Raw genomic sequence first — 15,520 nt, forward strand, 5'->3', positions numbered from 1 at the left:
GATCACACTTTCTCTTCTTTTGTATTTACAGGAATCCCAGATGAACCACATGTGAGTGGATGGACCAAGGGATGTGCTCGTGTTGCAGAAACTAGGCAGAGAGTAGTAAAATTGGTGTCCTGCCTGACCTCGTAGTACAAACATATCATCACAACAGACTACTGTAAAACTTTGTAACACTTTAGATTTATGTTAGAAGCATTTAAGGAATCATTTTTTTGTTACAGACTGATTGATTTTAGTTTTCTTAGAAGACTTTGAATATTTCCTTTCTAGATAATTGTTTTTATTAATGTATATCCTGGTGTTAAATTGACAATGTGGTGCTTTAGAGTGATTTTAACACAATTTCTTGTGGCTTATAGTCAAAAGGATCCTGAGTGGCCATGGTCTCAAGCATATGACTGTTACAATGCATTACAAGGAAGACCAGGAAGAAATTTGAATTGGGCCACTGTAGTTATGCGTGGAACTGAACTGTTCTTGGAACACAAGTGGATCTGGGATAGTTCGTATCTACTCCTGAGGGGTGAAGTAGGGGAAGAAATCCAAGTAGAGTGCAGAATGATCAATAGGTCAGTCCACGAGAAGGTCACACAAATACTCACCCTCAACACTTCTTCTAATCCAATAATAGCAAGGCATTGTATCACTGAGCAGTGGGACTGCTGGTATAACTTTACTCTGGAGGAACCCACAGTTGTAATCTGTCAGTGGCCACAGCACCAGATAGGACTATCATTTGGGTTAAAAATGGATATAATCAAGTCTGAACCAACTACAGATTCCAACCTAGTTCCACACCCTACTTTCGAAATACCTGTCAGTAACCATGTAGAGACCATTCTACCAAGAGGAATCAGCAATCCAACTCACAACACTGATGACCCTTGGGACCATGGCTTGCTAAGATACACTGCAACCTTTGAAACACTGCAAGCTAAGAGAAGTTTAAGTCTCTCAACTTTAGTCAAACAAAGGAGTGAGGTACATCACAGAGATAAGTGTTGTTGGAAGATATCTCTTTGAAGAGCTAAACTCCAAGCCACTCCAGGAAAGAAAATACAAATGGCTTGCCAAGATCAATGGAACTACTTACCATAGACAACAGAAATGAAAACTGTCTTTGCAGACTCTACCAAACTGAAAAGATATAATACCATATTACAAAATAACAGGCCTAAATGTAGATTGTGGGTATAATATTACAAACCCATAGCTGTTTATTTTCCTTGTAGTTATAAGCCACCAAATTAGCATCTGAATGTATGACTGACACTACAACATCTGTGCCAGTTGAGAACCTCTGTCCACACCACTTCCTGAAAAAATACCCAATCAGCCACCAACAGGTGGCTGATTAGCCACCATTAGGTTAGACTAGCTCCTCCTATCTTTAACATCAGTCTCTATGTTATTAGAAACACAACTCAACAGCAAGTACTGTTCAATCCATCATATTCTCTCAAGTGAGAGGAGCTATAAATGCAAATTGATATTTCTGTGATCAAACCTGCCTGCTTACCATTCTTGAGCACATCTTATGCAGGATGGTCAGCATAGTTCAATAGATGAATCCTCACTCCCTTAAGATGATCAAAGAGAGAGGCTCTGGTATCCTGGGAGCAGGACTGGGAGTTTTAAACAGCATAGATGCTGAAGTGCTTGCAAACAAATTGGCCATGACAATCAGTGATTTGAACAAGCTGAAACATCTTCTATGATCTTCTCTCATAGCTCTAGGAAACAATCAATGTTTTTTATTGAAAGTACTACCTTGGTGGGAAGAAACTAGTGAAAAAGACCATCAGTAGATTCTAAAAGCACTCGATACAGCCAAAAACAATGTTTCTTTGGCTCTTGATTGTGTCCAAGCCCAACTGTGGATTCAGTCAATGGCAGCTGCAATTATAAGGTGAAAAAGGCATCTTGCCTACCAGAATTCAGAAAATAATATGGGATAGCACAATTAAATTTAAGAAATTCCAGTCCTGATGGTATCTAGTTAATTTACGATCTTATGGTCACTTATAATCCCACTGAGAGTAAAGCCACAGCTTTTGTATTAACACTATACAGTGCTTCAGCATGTATCCAATCATTGCACTGGGGCTGAATCACCATGGAACCCTAATCCATCCCAAACTGCACAGGATATGGGCCCAGGAAAACAAAAACAAATGTCAAACAGTTGATATTGATGCCTCCATCGCATGGGAACAATGAGGATTTATTTATGAAAGCCATACCATCCATAAACATTTGTCTTGACATCAAACAAAATGTTTGTTATTTGGATAACATCCTGATGACACCACAGAAATGGTACTAGTATATACTAGAAAAGGATGTATGTGTCTAAGAGCTTTTGGTAATCTTATACTTGAGGATAGTGTTGCTGTAAATATAAATAATCAGTCTAACCTTTGAGATTTTACTTAGATTAGGTTTATTAAGCATTGGAACAGGCTGCCCAGGGAGTTGGTGGAGTCACCATCCCTAGAAATATTCAAAAGACACAGAGATAAGGTGCTGAGGGACATGGTTTAGTTTGGTGATGAGCCTGTAATTGTGAGGTTAATGGTCAGACTTGATGACTTTAAAGGTCTTTTCCAACCGTAATGATTCTGTGATTCTGTGATTTGGCGATTCTTTGATTTCGTGATTCTGTGATTCTTTGATTCTGTGATTCTGTGATTTCAGTTATTCAGCTCCTGTAACACCTTACCAGTTGCTGACCAGATTCTGTGATTCTTTAATTCTGTGATTCTGTGATTTTGTGATTCTGTGATTCTGTTATTCTTTGATTTTGTGAGTCTATGATTTCATTTATCCAGCACCTGCAACATCTCAACAGTTACTTACCAGATTCCATGATTCTGTGATTTCAAGTATTCAGCACCTGTAACATCTTACCAGTTACTACAGTCAGACTATGAGTTAATTTGTGATTTAATGCTTGTCCCTATTGGAATGAATCTCATACTGGTGAAGAAACTACTGCAACATGATGACCTGAAGCAGTTGTTGAAAGAAGCCCAGGAAAACAGACAAAGAACTCTAATTACTGTCCATCAGGATGGGGAAGAAATGCATCGGGTGTTAGAAGGAGTCCAGAAAGATGGAAAACATAAATGGTGGGGCACTACTTTTTTGATGGTCACTAACTGATATGGGAATCTTGAACAAGTGTTGACACACTCTGAGTCTGTCTGTGTGAGCCCATGGAGCATGATCAAACTCAGTGTGCAGTGTGCTGTTAGTGCATCCGTAGTCATGGCAGTTCATAGAGGTTGAACGTGACCAGACTAATAACACTAAATGGGATATCAGTCAGATATCACAGATATCAGCCCCTCTAATATCTGAGGATAAGCTGGAAAGCAAAGGGGATTTATTTTCTGCCAAATTATTTTACTTGATTGGACACCATTCAGAATTTAAACCTAGCTGCCCCCAGCCCCTCTGACATCTGAGGACAGTCTGGAACACAAGGGGCTTTGTCTTCTACCAACTACTTTGTCTTTTTAACACAACACCGAGGAAGTGATTGTCCCCTTTTACTCAGCATTGTTGAGGCTGCACCTCAAATTCTGTTCTGGACACTGGGGTGAGAGACAGACAATGGAGCTGGTGAAGAGTACTGGAGAACAGGTCTGATGAGGAGTGTCTGAGGGAGCTGAGGGTGTTTAGCCTAGTGAAGGGGAGGCTTAGAGGAGATATGATCATTCTGTACAGCTACTTGAAGAGGAGTTGTAGTGAGGTGGGGGTCAACCTCTTCTCTCTAGTAATTAATGATAGGATATCAGGAAATGGCCTGAAAGTGCACAAGTGGAGTTTTAGATTGGACATTAGGAATCATTTTTCCACTTAGAGGGTTAATCATTGGAACAGGCTGCCCAGCGAGGTGATGGAGTCACCATCCCTAGAGATATTCGAAATATGCATAGATGAGGTGCTGAGGGATATGGTTTTGTTTAGTGATGGGCTTGGCAGTGAGGTTAGTAGTTGGACTTGATTTTAAAAGTCTTTTCTAGTCATAATCATTCTATGATTCTATTAATTTCTTCCTCACGTCCAATCCAAAACCACTCCCTTTCAATTTAAAACTGTTGTCCTTTTCTTGTTACTACAGGCCCTGAAAAAAGGTCTTTCTCCGTGTTTCTTATGAAATCACCTTTCATACAGAAATGTCACAGTATGTATATATACAGATACAGTCTATATGAATGGTTCCCAAGAAATGATCTGAAAAAGAAGAAAACTGTTTGAGAAACAATTGAGTTTTCTTGTCAATATTCTTCCTTGGGGAAGAACTGTCGTTGAAACTGGTTTTTAACTTTAGACTTGCTGTAGTAGAGACTAAAACACAGAAAAAATAATCAAGGACATAGTAAATTGACAACAAATGCTAATCTGATTTTTTCCTCCCCCCTTAGTTTGGCAATATCTTGAGTGAAATAGTGTATACGCACTGTACATTGGTTGTAGATTTGTTCTGTACAAGAAATTATTACAGGTTAAATGTTTTGGAAAGGAGTTGAAGCAGGTGCCAACATGCTATTGCTTATGAAAAGGGAGTATTATTTATGAGGAGATGCTCATTATTTCTCATTAACATCACTTGATGGATGTCAGAATGTTGGGACATCACTTTTTCCTGTTGTATCTAGTGACAGGACAAGGATTAATGGAAAGAAGATGGAACACAAAAAGTTCCATTTAAACTTATGGAGGTGTTGCACGATATTTCATTGTGAGGATGAGGGAGCAGTGGAACAGGCTACCTAGGGATGATGTGGAGTCTCCTTCCTTGGAGGTCTTCAAGACCTAACTGGACATGTTCCTTTGCAACCTGATCTAGCTTAACCTGCTTCCACAGATGGGTTGGACTAGATGATCTCTAAAGGTCCCTTCCAACCCTACCATTTTATGATTCTATGTCAATAATCAATTTGAGATCTCCACTGGCAGACTGCCAAAAAATAATAAAGGGAATCACCAAGTAGATTCTTCCAAACCCCACAGAATCTGGCAACATCCGTAAGTCACTAAAGTGGTTCTCAGGACATGGAACTCACAAATACAGAACATTATGATTTATACATGAGTTGTAAAAAAATTCTGGCTGTTAACAAACCTGCATGTATTGCAGTTTTTTGGACCTTCTGTTACAGATGGTATTTTAAATATATGGCTATATGTACATACAATTTATGTTACACTTGTATAAGCATTTACATGTGTATATTGGTGTAAGCTTCCTACCTTCCTTCTGGAGCTTACAGGATGAAGAAAACTGGGGAAATTCTCTTGTTGGAGAAGAGAGAGAGTCCTCCCCAGTGCCAGAAGTGGAGTGCTGGGATGGAGGGCTACAGGCTGTTCAGGAGAGATAGGCAGGGCAGGCGATTTGGAGTTGTTGCACCATACATATGGGAGAGGTTTGATCGCACAGCTCTTACAGCTAATGATGCCCATTCCCTTTTTTTATTCTGAGCTGGAATCTGCCCTTCTGCTTGGATGTGGGTATTGGATAGTCATGGAATAAAACTTGGGGCACATTGCTAGTACACAATGGAATAAAACTTGGGGCACATTGAAGTCCTGGAGGGACCTCACATTGTCTGCTGGCAAGACTGTCAGCATGGGCAGACAGCTTCCTCTCAGACTGCCTTTAAGCAGTGTGGACAGCAGTCAGATGTCTCATACACTGCTTGCAAGTGGCACTGTGGCCACACAGATGTGGATAGATGAGTGGAATAGTCCCCAGCAGTTTTAACCGTCTTGGCTCTGAAAAGATGGCATAGATGTAATCCCACTTACCTGGGGCCCAATCTGCTCAATTTGTCCTCTCCAGTACATCATTGATTATTAACAGGAATTTTAAAACAAGTTAAATGCTCTCAAGAATTTAAGTAATAAATATCATTACCTTTAGCAGTAGAATAGGAACCTGGAAGAGAATGGATATACTATCTAACATTTCACAGCCCTCCATACTTCTGGATTACACCATCTCCACCTAAAAATGAGACTTTGCCATTGCTGGAGTTTCTTTACTGCTAGCACTATTACAATTTTTCCTTTTGTACCCTTAGTTTTATGCAAAATTTACTTTTTACATAGTGCTATTTCCCTCTTTCCTAATTTCTATTTTTCATCAGTCTACGGTCATGTCCACTGGCTGATCTCTTTTGTCTGCTAAAGAAAGGACTTGAGCCCAACATTATGAGATTTTAGTATCATGATTGCTTAAGGACTCATGTCCACACTTCACGTGAGAGCGCTGTGCAAAGTTAGTGTTGAATGATTAGGTAATGGGATGAAGCTGGAACACAAAAAGTTCCACTTAAATATAAGAAAAAATTATTTCACTTAAATATAAGAAAAAACTATTTCACTGTTCAGGTGAGGGAGCCCTGGCACAGGCTGCCCAGAGGGGTTGTGGAGGCTCCTTCCTTGGAGGTCTTCAAGACCCACCTGGACATGTTCGTATGTGACTTGATCTAGGTGACCCTGCTTCTGCAGGGGGGTTGGACTAGATGATCTCTAAAGGTCCCTTCCGACCCCTACCATTCTATGATTCTATGATTAGTAAGAGTTAGCCATTGATGATGATTTATTGATTGATTGATTGATTGATTGAAGCCATATAAGAAATATACCTGTGAGAGGTTCTGGTGTTAATAGATTTGAATATCACATTGCTTACTAGATGAGATTGAAAGAGGAGATCTGAGCATCTAATTAGCTCTGTTTATCGAGAAGGACTTTGTTACAAGAACTGGGAACTCATGCCTAAATAGCAGCTAGGAATGTGTAACAAATGCCTAAATGGAAGGGAGTCATAGAATCGTAGAATAGAGTCAACTGAATCCTGCTATTAGTAATAGATAGAAGATTATAGAGCCTGGAGTTTCAACTTTCTTTGTGTTTGTACTGCAGTGGTTGGCCTCCACTGTCTCAGCTTGAGGCTTTCAGTCTGGGGCATTTTGTGGATAACAGCTTCTGATTCTCCTCCTATTTTTTTCTCTCCTTCTTTTATTCATTGTGCTTCAAGCCAAAGCTTGAGGCAGCAGATGGATTTAACAGCATGGGATCAGCAAAATCCTGTTATGATGAACTGAGAGAAAAACTCTAACTTAGCTCTATTGATGCAAAGGGGAATAATTGCCTGTGAGTCAGTGGAGCTAGGCTTTCACTCTGTGCATCTAGACTCTTTCTGAGTACCTGAAAGTGGAAGCTCTGGGAAGATCTGGCACTTCTAAGAGTATTCTTATGCAGATTGCTGAAGATATTAATGAAATAAAAAATTATCAAGATGACAATACTTCTTTTCCATGAAAGGCCAACAAGCTAGGGATGATTATTTTTATAAAGCAATGTCAATCAAAGTAGAGCAAGTTCTGTTTCTGATGTATCCTGACTTCCTTAAGGACTATGAGGAATATTTTCTAGTCACGAAGAAAAGCCTCCTGTCTTGGACAATATCCTGTATATTAAAGTGTAGATGTGAACAGCAAACAGTAGATGGCCTCAGAACATTAACATTGCACTTCACGGGAACAGATGTGCAGTGAGGGCAGGAGCCCTGCTGATTCTCTGTGCCTGGTACAGTTCCTTTCCTAATTGTATGAAACATGCTGAGATGCATTCTGCAGCTCAACACTATTGATTTCACCTGGAACAGGGACATGTGTTAAACTTTAATGTAAACTCATGTGATCTAATTTAGTTTTGCTGTTTCAAACTCATTTTCACCATTGCTATGTCTCAGACGTTAGAGGAGATGTCTGTGTTACATGGAGAAAATGAGATTTGAAATTCTCATTATTTGATGTAACATACTGAATATACTCTCTACTTGTGGTGGTGAATTAAGACTGGACAGCCCACTTGCTGCTTTACTGATAAATATTCTGTATTCATACACTTTGCTTTTCAAACATCCAATGAATGGCAACATCTGGTGGTTTTGGAGATGATGACTGATTAACCATGATGAATCACTCCAAGAGTTGGCTTGTCATCTTTAGAGAAGCTATTGCACGTGATAAAGAATCCAGACCAAACCTGTGGGACTCAGAGTTCTGAGAGTCAGTTTGTTGCCTTGGTCAAGGTTTGCTCCCTCAAGTACAATTTACATTGTCAGCCTCTAATCCTGGGCCTAAACTCTTGAGCTTGGGAGAATCCTCAGTTGCAGAGTCCAGACTCCATGTATAATGAAAGTCAGTTTGCAATAGCCTAATCCATTCCATCAGTGTTCTTCCAAACTGCTAAATCATTTCACCATCTGAGAGAAGGAGGATCTGTTCTTGAATTTACTGTTTATTTCTTTCATTGTTGACTCATTGGAAAATATAAGTGAAGTTAAACAAACCAATGGAAGTCCTGTGTGCTAAGGAAGTTGCAGTCATTGTATCCATAGTGAGACAGGGTGAATGAAAGTCTAGCAAGTATCATATTTTCCTTTGGTTTTTTTTTGGCCAATGTGACCAGCATGTGTCACCGTAAAAGGAAGCTTCATTAGTTAAAAGCATAGTTCCTATCCTCAGAGACTGGGACAGTAGAACAAGGGGCTGTCCAAGCCAAAGGAAAACAGGACCCTGCTGCATACAGTCTTTGTATGAACCATTCAGCAAGAGAAAACCAGCAGAATATTGAAATTTTCTATATGAAGTCTACTAAGGATCTTCTAACACAGGTTACAGTGCAGAGGAGGAATAGTTGCTGTAAGAGTTGAGGTCTTTCTAACTTTTCCAGGGTACATAGGGTGCATGCAATGTCCCTGCTACCCTGTAGACCACTCCGTAGTGCATTCACAGAGATATTTAACATGCCGGTTCAGTCTTGTATACAAATTTTAAAGGGAAGCAGCTCTTCCTGTTAGAACCTATGGAAAACTTAGTGCCAGTATCACTCCAGTACTGTTGAATACTTTACAATTACATGAGACGTTTTGTAACAGGCATATCCTGTGTAACATATTAACTGATTGCTAATTAACTGATATTTATTGCTATTAACTGAGCTTGTTTTTCACTATATTCTTGGGTAAAATTTCATGAGATGTAGCCGGAGTAATTTTGAAGTTCATCGGCACCAGAGTTTAATGTTCAATACCTTTTCACATTTTATAATTTGCCAGCAGAAATGTCAGCCAAACTAGCATTACTGAGACAGTGCCCTGTAGAATGGTGTAGGAAAAATCCTCTATTCCATAGCTTTTGCTTCTCTGGACTGTTATAGTTCCCAGCCCTAATGCCACAGGCCTGACAGGCAAGCAGTTTTTCAACTGGCATCAAATGACAAAGAAGCATGAGGTTTATCAGCCTGGACTAGGCTGCAAATCTCCTTCTCTTGGTTTGTAAAATATCATAGACATTTAAGGCCAATATTTTGTTCTTTGACATGGAGAAAAATATGTTTTTGGTGCCACCAGCTGTTCCACAAACAGAATTTGCCACCAGCACACCCTTAAATGGGATGAGATGTGGCTTTTGCTGTTGAGTGCAGTGAGATGCTGGCTTCGACCAAAGCTTAATATTTATACAATAAAAGGTCAAATGTATCACAGTGTTGGTTGACAAGTCAATACTGAAACCTGGGAAGTTTCTTAAGACAGAGTTGCCTCTTCTAACTCCTGATTTATAGTACACTATCAAGGATGCTATCAATGCGTGGCACTAAGCCAGTTTTTTGTTGTTGATGGATCTTCATGTCTCTGCAATGCTGCAGAAACACCCTGGCAGGTCCAGCCTCTCTAGAAAAGACCTCCGAAGGGAAAAATTGCTGTGCGAGTACTGCCATGGGAGTAATGAAACCCCTTGCCTGAGAAAGAAGTGTTTTATTTTGCATCTACATCCATCAGCAGAGCCACCTCTGAATCTCTCATTCATTAGACAAGGTTAGACCTGCACAGTGGAAAGGTTGGCTGTCACTGCAAAGTCATGGCTCCAGGGAGCACAGGTGGTGTTGGGCACTGTCCTGCCTGTCTGGAGCTGGCCACTGCCTGCCGCCATCCCACTGCCCAGAGTGTTTCCTGTGACTGGGCTCACCCTGCTCACAGCAGGGCCTGCTCGGCCCATCCTGCTCCGTGACAGCTCCCCGACGCTCTGCATGCCTTTATCACCTCTCTGCATGCTAGTTATCAGATCAAATTGTAGCTGCATGGTAGATACTGAGTTAGCTCTCAAAGCAGCAGCGACAACCATGAGGTTAATTACCATTTGACCTGCCTGGAGAGTGAATAGATTAATGATTTATTGAGCCCGTCTTTCACTCGGTGTTTCTCATGAGGCAAAGGACAGGCCTGAACAGCACTGTGCTGCTGTGGCGATGGTAGCAACCTGCATTTGATTCATTAGAGAACATGATTTGACCTGTCTGAATTTCAATGGGTGCTGACATTTAGCTGAGAAAGGAAATCTTCCTGAAGTGTCCTCAATCCTGTCCTTCCATTCAAGTTCATCTGCATTATCCTGCTGCTGGCTGCACTCCAGCACATGGGAATCCCCAATGTCTTCCACTGTGAGTGATTAGCTGGCAGTGTGAGGCAAAGGAAGAAGATATACAGTTTCCTCTTGCCACAGAATTGTCATCCATGTGTAAGAGAAGCACATCCCTCATTCATTAAGGTAATTTCAGAAGAACCCTGCAATTTCACTTGCATTGCAACTGACGGTGGCCTAACAGTCTGAGACGGTGTTTAATGAGTTATCGGTCCAGACGATTTCAGTTACAATTTGATTGGTTTTTTGGTATCTTTTTATTGGGTTAGGTCTGTTCTTGAGTTTAATTGCTATATTACTGACTTACCTAGATCTATACCAGTTCAAACTGTTGAGGCTTTGACTGTAAGTATCCATGTCACTTTTGCATAGTCTAAAAATGTCTTCTAAGTTGTAGGAAAAGCTCAGAAAACATAAAAGTACAAAATTCCAATTTAAATAGCACATTCTAACTCTTCTAAAAGTGTGAGAATGTTTTTCTTCTTGTTGCATCAGTTTTACTGTCTGAAGTGATTAAATACGGGTCATCTTCAGCAGCTTTGGTGCAGAGCAGAGTTGGGTCAAACAAACCTCATATGATCCTTCTCTAAAGAGATGCTATGTTCAAGATGTATGAATCAAAGCATGAAATTCTATGCCTTTGCCAGAAAACTCTTGACTGCATCATAGACTACATCTGCATCATAGACTACATCTGTCTTGCTATATCAAACTGAAAGCAGGGAGCTGAGAGAGCATCTTGCCAGGAGGCCAGGGAGAGACTGCATAGGCCTTGGCCCTAGATGTCTTCTGAGTTCAATGTGGTGTGTTCTTTCAAGGCCCTAAGCCATCACTACTACTTTGTTTAGGTGGGTTTTTTTCCAGTTCAGATCCATAGCCAATGCAAGGTTCTGGGTTGCAGTCCAGTAGGACTCAGCCCAGGGTTTGTGTGCAGGGAGGGCTGTGCAGGGTAGAGGGAAGCAAAACTGAAGCAGTCATGCTCCACTGGTTTAACAGGAGTTTTTCAGGCCACATGCTATTCCTGTACAGTGTTTGGGCAACGTGTCAGAGACCATGGCCCCAGCCCATGGGCACACTAGCAATGCAGCATTTCTCCTGTGCCTGGGGTCACTTGGGCAATATCAACATAACCAGATCCATATCCTTTTTTGTTTCTCTTTCTGTATTAGGAACCTTCCCTGATTTCAGCAATGACATGGCAACCAACACTGTGATTCATTTGACCTGACTGCTGTTATACAAAGATGAGGCTTTCATCTTAAGCCAGTACCTCACTGCACTCAATAGCAAAAGCCACGTTCCATCCTGAGCTTGCTAGTGTGAAATGAGTTGAATCTTACTGAAAGTTGTTCATAGAGAAATTAGTGGTGGATATTTGGGTTAGGTTTTAGTCTACCTGTTGACAAATCTTGAACAAGCCACTGAAGCACAGCGTCTGTCAGAAGGCATTACTAAACTTTACCTCTCTCTTCAACGGAGTACTATAGGACTGCAAACTTTTTTGAGAACACAGAATCATAGAATGGTAGGGGTTGGAAGGGACCTTTAGAGATCATCTAGTCCAACCCCCCTGCAGAAGCAGGGTCACCTAGATCAGGTCGCATAGGAACATGCACAGGTGGGTCTTGAAGACCTCCAAGGAAGAAGACTCCACACCCTCCCTGGGCAGCCTGTGGCAGGGCTCCCTCACCTGAACAGTGAAATAGTTTTTTCTTATATTTAAGTGGAACTTTTTGTGTTCCAGCTTCATTCTATTACCTCTTGCCCTGTTGCTAGCTACAATAAAAAAAAGGGATGTCTCAACCTCCTGACACCTACCATTTAGATATTTATAAATGTTTATAAGTCTCTCCTCAGTCTCCTCTTTTCTAGGAGATCCCTGACTTAGAAGTGCTCCTGTGCAACTGTAACCAGAAAGTACAATAACTGTTTACAATTATGATGTGCTGACATGGTTGTTAATGAAAGCAAAAATTGTGTTTATGGGAGGAAAAATGAAGCCTAGAGCTTAAGCTTTTAAATAATTCTTATAGTGTGAGCCATTTCCCCACTTCTTCACACCAAGTTAAAAGATGGGGTCAGTGTCCTGACAGATGAGCTACCTCATTCAAAAAAGTGTAATGCATCAGAAGAATTCAAACACAAAGTGTTCTTGGAAAAGATGAATAACAAAGCTTTGAAGGAAGGTAGGATTTAAGGAAAACCGTGCAGGAGGAGAGAGAGGATAAATGATGCACAGAGTGGGAGGCTGGTTAGAGAAAAAAGATAAGAGTGGGAGAAATAGACAGATATGTCCAAATTTTGTTTTCATTTACAGTAACATAAATTATTTTCTTCCCAGTAGTCCTTGCCTTTGCAGAGCAAGATTTGTGTTGCATTTCTCTTAGTAACCAAGGACCAGCCAGAGCCAGAAAAAGAAACTTCGTAGCGTGGTCAGTACTCTAACGTAGGCTTACAGAATTTGTCATTTTAGAAGCCAGGAGGACAGGTGGGTGCATTTTCTCCCTGTGGGATGGGATACAGCTTGTTTTTCTGAGAAATGTGATAGTTTATTGTAAATTACAGTTTTGGACTGAACAAGGAATTGAAGAATGTCTATAATTATTTCTCTTCAGTGGACTAGATGACCTGAAAGTTATTGAGCCCTTTATGCCTATGTCTACCATGCAAGTAAAAATACAGCAAGTCCCAAAAGCTAATAGACTAATTCTCAGAAAGCAGATGTGTGACCTACTCTAGGTAGTCCTGCTCTGGCAGGGGAATCTGACTAGATGATCTTTTGAGGTCCTTTCCAACCCTTAGATTCTGAGATTCTGTGAAAAGGATAACATAGGGACTTGTCACCAGTACCCTTAAACCACTGACTGCACGGGCCAGGCTCACATGTTCTACCTTATTACCATCTCTCACTGCCACTGCTTGAGATGTAGTATTAGGCCAAATGGACCATAGGACAAGGTAGTACATGTCTTATGTTCTTATCCTCTGTGCCTTACAGATCACACTTTAATTTTGAGGTTGAACTCGCCTGCAGACTTAGACAAAGTCTACCGGGGATGTTTAGCTTTGAGAAGAGGAGGCTGAGAAGAGATATGAGCACTCTCTGTGACTACCTGAAGGGGATGTTGAAGTGAGGTGGAGGTTGATCTCTCCAGTAACAAATAATAGAACACAAGGAAATGGATTTAAGTTGCACCAGGGGAGGTTTAGATTGGACATTAGGACGGATTTTTTATTAAGCATTGAAACGGGCTACCCAGGGAAGTGGTGGAGTCACATCCCTAAGAGACATTAGAAAAACACATATATGAAGTACTGAGGGATATGGTTTAGTGATGGACTTGGAAGTCTGAAGTGACTGGTTGGATTTGCTGATCTTAAAGGTCTTTTCCAACTATTATGATTCTATGATCCTTAAGATGGTAGTCACAAGATCTTGGCATACTCGTGAGATAATAGCTAGGTTGTCCGTGGTAAGCTGGAGGGAAATGAAGGGAAGCTGGTGGGATGAAGAAAGCAGTGGTCTCACAGGACATTGCCAGTGATCCAGGAGCCAACTGCAAAACAAGGAAACCTGCAGGAGCTTCACTGGATCAGTGGAAGGTTTAGCAAACCTAGAATTTTGCCGAAAGGGAAATACTAGGATGGCATTCAGAGGAGTGTAGGGAGTGCAGACAGAGCAGAACGAAATGCCAGTTGACTGAAAGTTTCTTTGTTGTCTCATCTAATATTTAATACCCTTTTCAAAGTGTGACACATACCAGTTGAAGTGTGGGAGGTAATTCTGTATCACTGGCCTAAGTTCCCTCCCACACAAAGCAAATGCTTTTACTTCAGTCTCTCCTTGGCTTTCACTGTGAGGATACACAGATCCAGTTCTTCACCTTTTGGAAGATGTATTTTTAATTCAAGAATGCTGTCATGCACACATTTGCCAGTAAATCTGCACTGAGCACACTGCAAACAACAGCAGATGCAACAAGCTGTGCAACCTCTGACTCTTGAAAACTCTTGTTCTCTAGACTTAGGATTTGTCCACATTAGCAGAGGCCTCCCAAAGGCAGGTAGACTCTCTCCCAAACTGCATTTCATTGCAATGCCACTGCCTACAGTCAGAAATCAGAAAATAGTCAGAAATAGTCCCTGACTATTTTGGCAGATCCAAATCAACAAAGTAAACAAGCCAGGGTACTGTGCCTGGCTTTTAGATAGCCTTTCAGGAGTCTGTAGGTGTCCTATAGGTACTGTGACAAAGCCATCAGCTCCATGAACACAATGCAGGACTAGATGTGGGCACTGAGATTAGATGTGGACTCTTGGACCCCACTTCTAGTGACTGATGTCTACTTAACTGTCTTCTACTGTCATTTGATTATACTGATTAGTGAAAGAATTGATATACCTAGACAGCTGTGATGCCACTTGAACATCTAACCACCTCTTTAAAAATATATGGGCTTCCTGTAGCCTCTTTATCATGGTTTATCACGTGTTTCAGTTTTTGCCCATTGCCTTTGTTCCCAACACTGAGCACCACTGAAGAGAGCCTGACCATTCTAGTTGCACTCTCCCTTTGGGTACTTATACATATTGATAAAATCTCCCTGAGCCTTCTCCAGGCTGAACAGTCTCAGCTCTTGCAACCTTTTCTTATATGTGAGGTGCTCCCATTCCTCAATCATCTTTATGACCTCTTGTTGAACTCTCTCCAGTATGTCCATAACTCTCTTGTAGTGGGCAGCCCAGAACAGAACTGAACACAGTAGTCCAGGCATGGCTGAGTAGAGACGATTAACAGGTTGGAAAGACCTTTACTAATCCAGCCTTGCTTAATGCAGCCCAAGATTCCATTTGCCATCTTTGCAGCAAGGGCTCGTTGCTGGCTCATGTTCAACTTAGTGTCTATCAGGACCTACAGGTCCATTTCTGCCAAGCTGCTTTCCAGACGAGTGATGCCCAACATATATTGGTGTGTGGAGTTGTTCCTCTTCAGGTGCAAGAGTTTACTC

The sequence above is a fragment of the Colius striatus genome, chromosome 1, assembly GCF_028858725.1.
Source record: "Colius striatus isolate bColStr4 chromosome 1, bColStr4.1.hap1, whole genome shotgun sequence".
NCBI classification, from domain to species: Eukaryota; Metazoa; Chordata; class Aves; order Coliiformes; family Coliidae; genus Colius; species Colius striatus.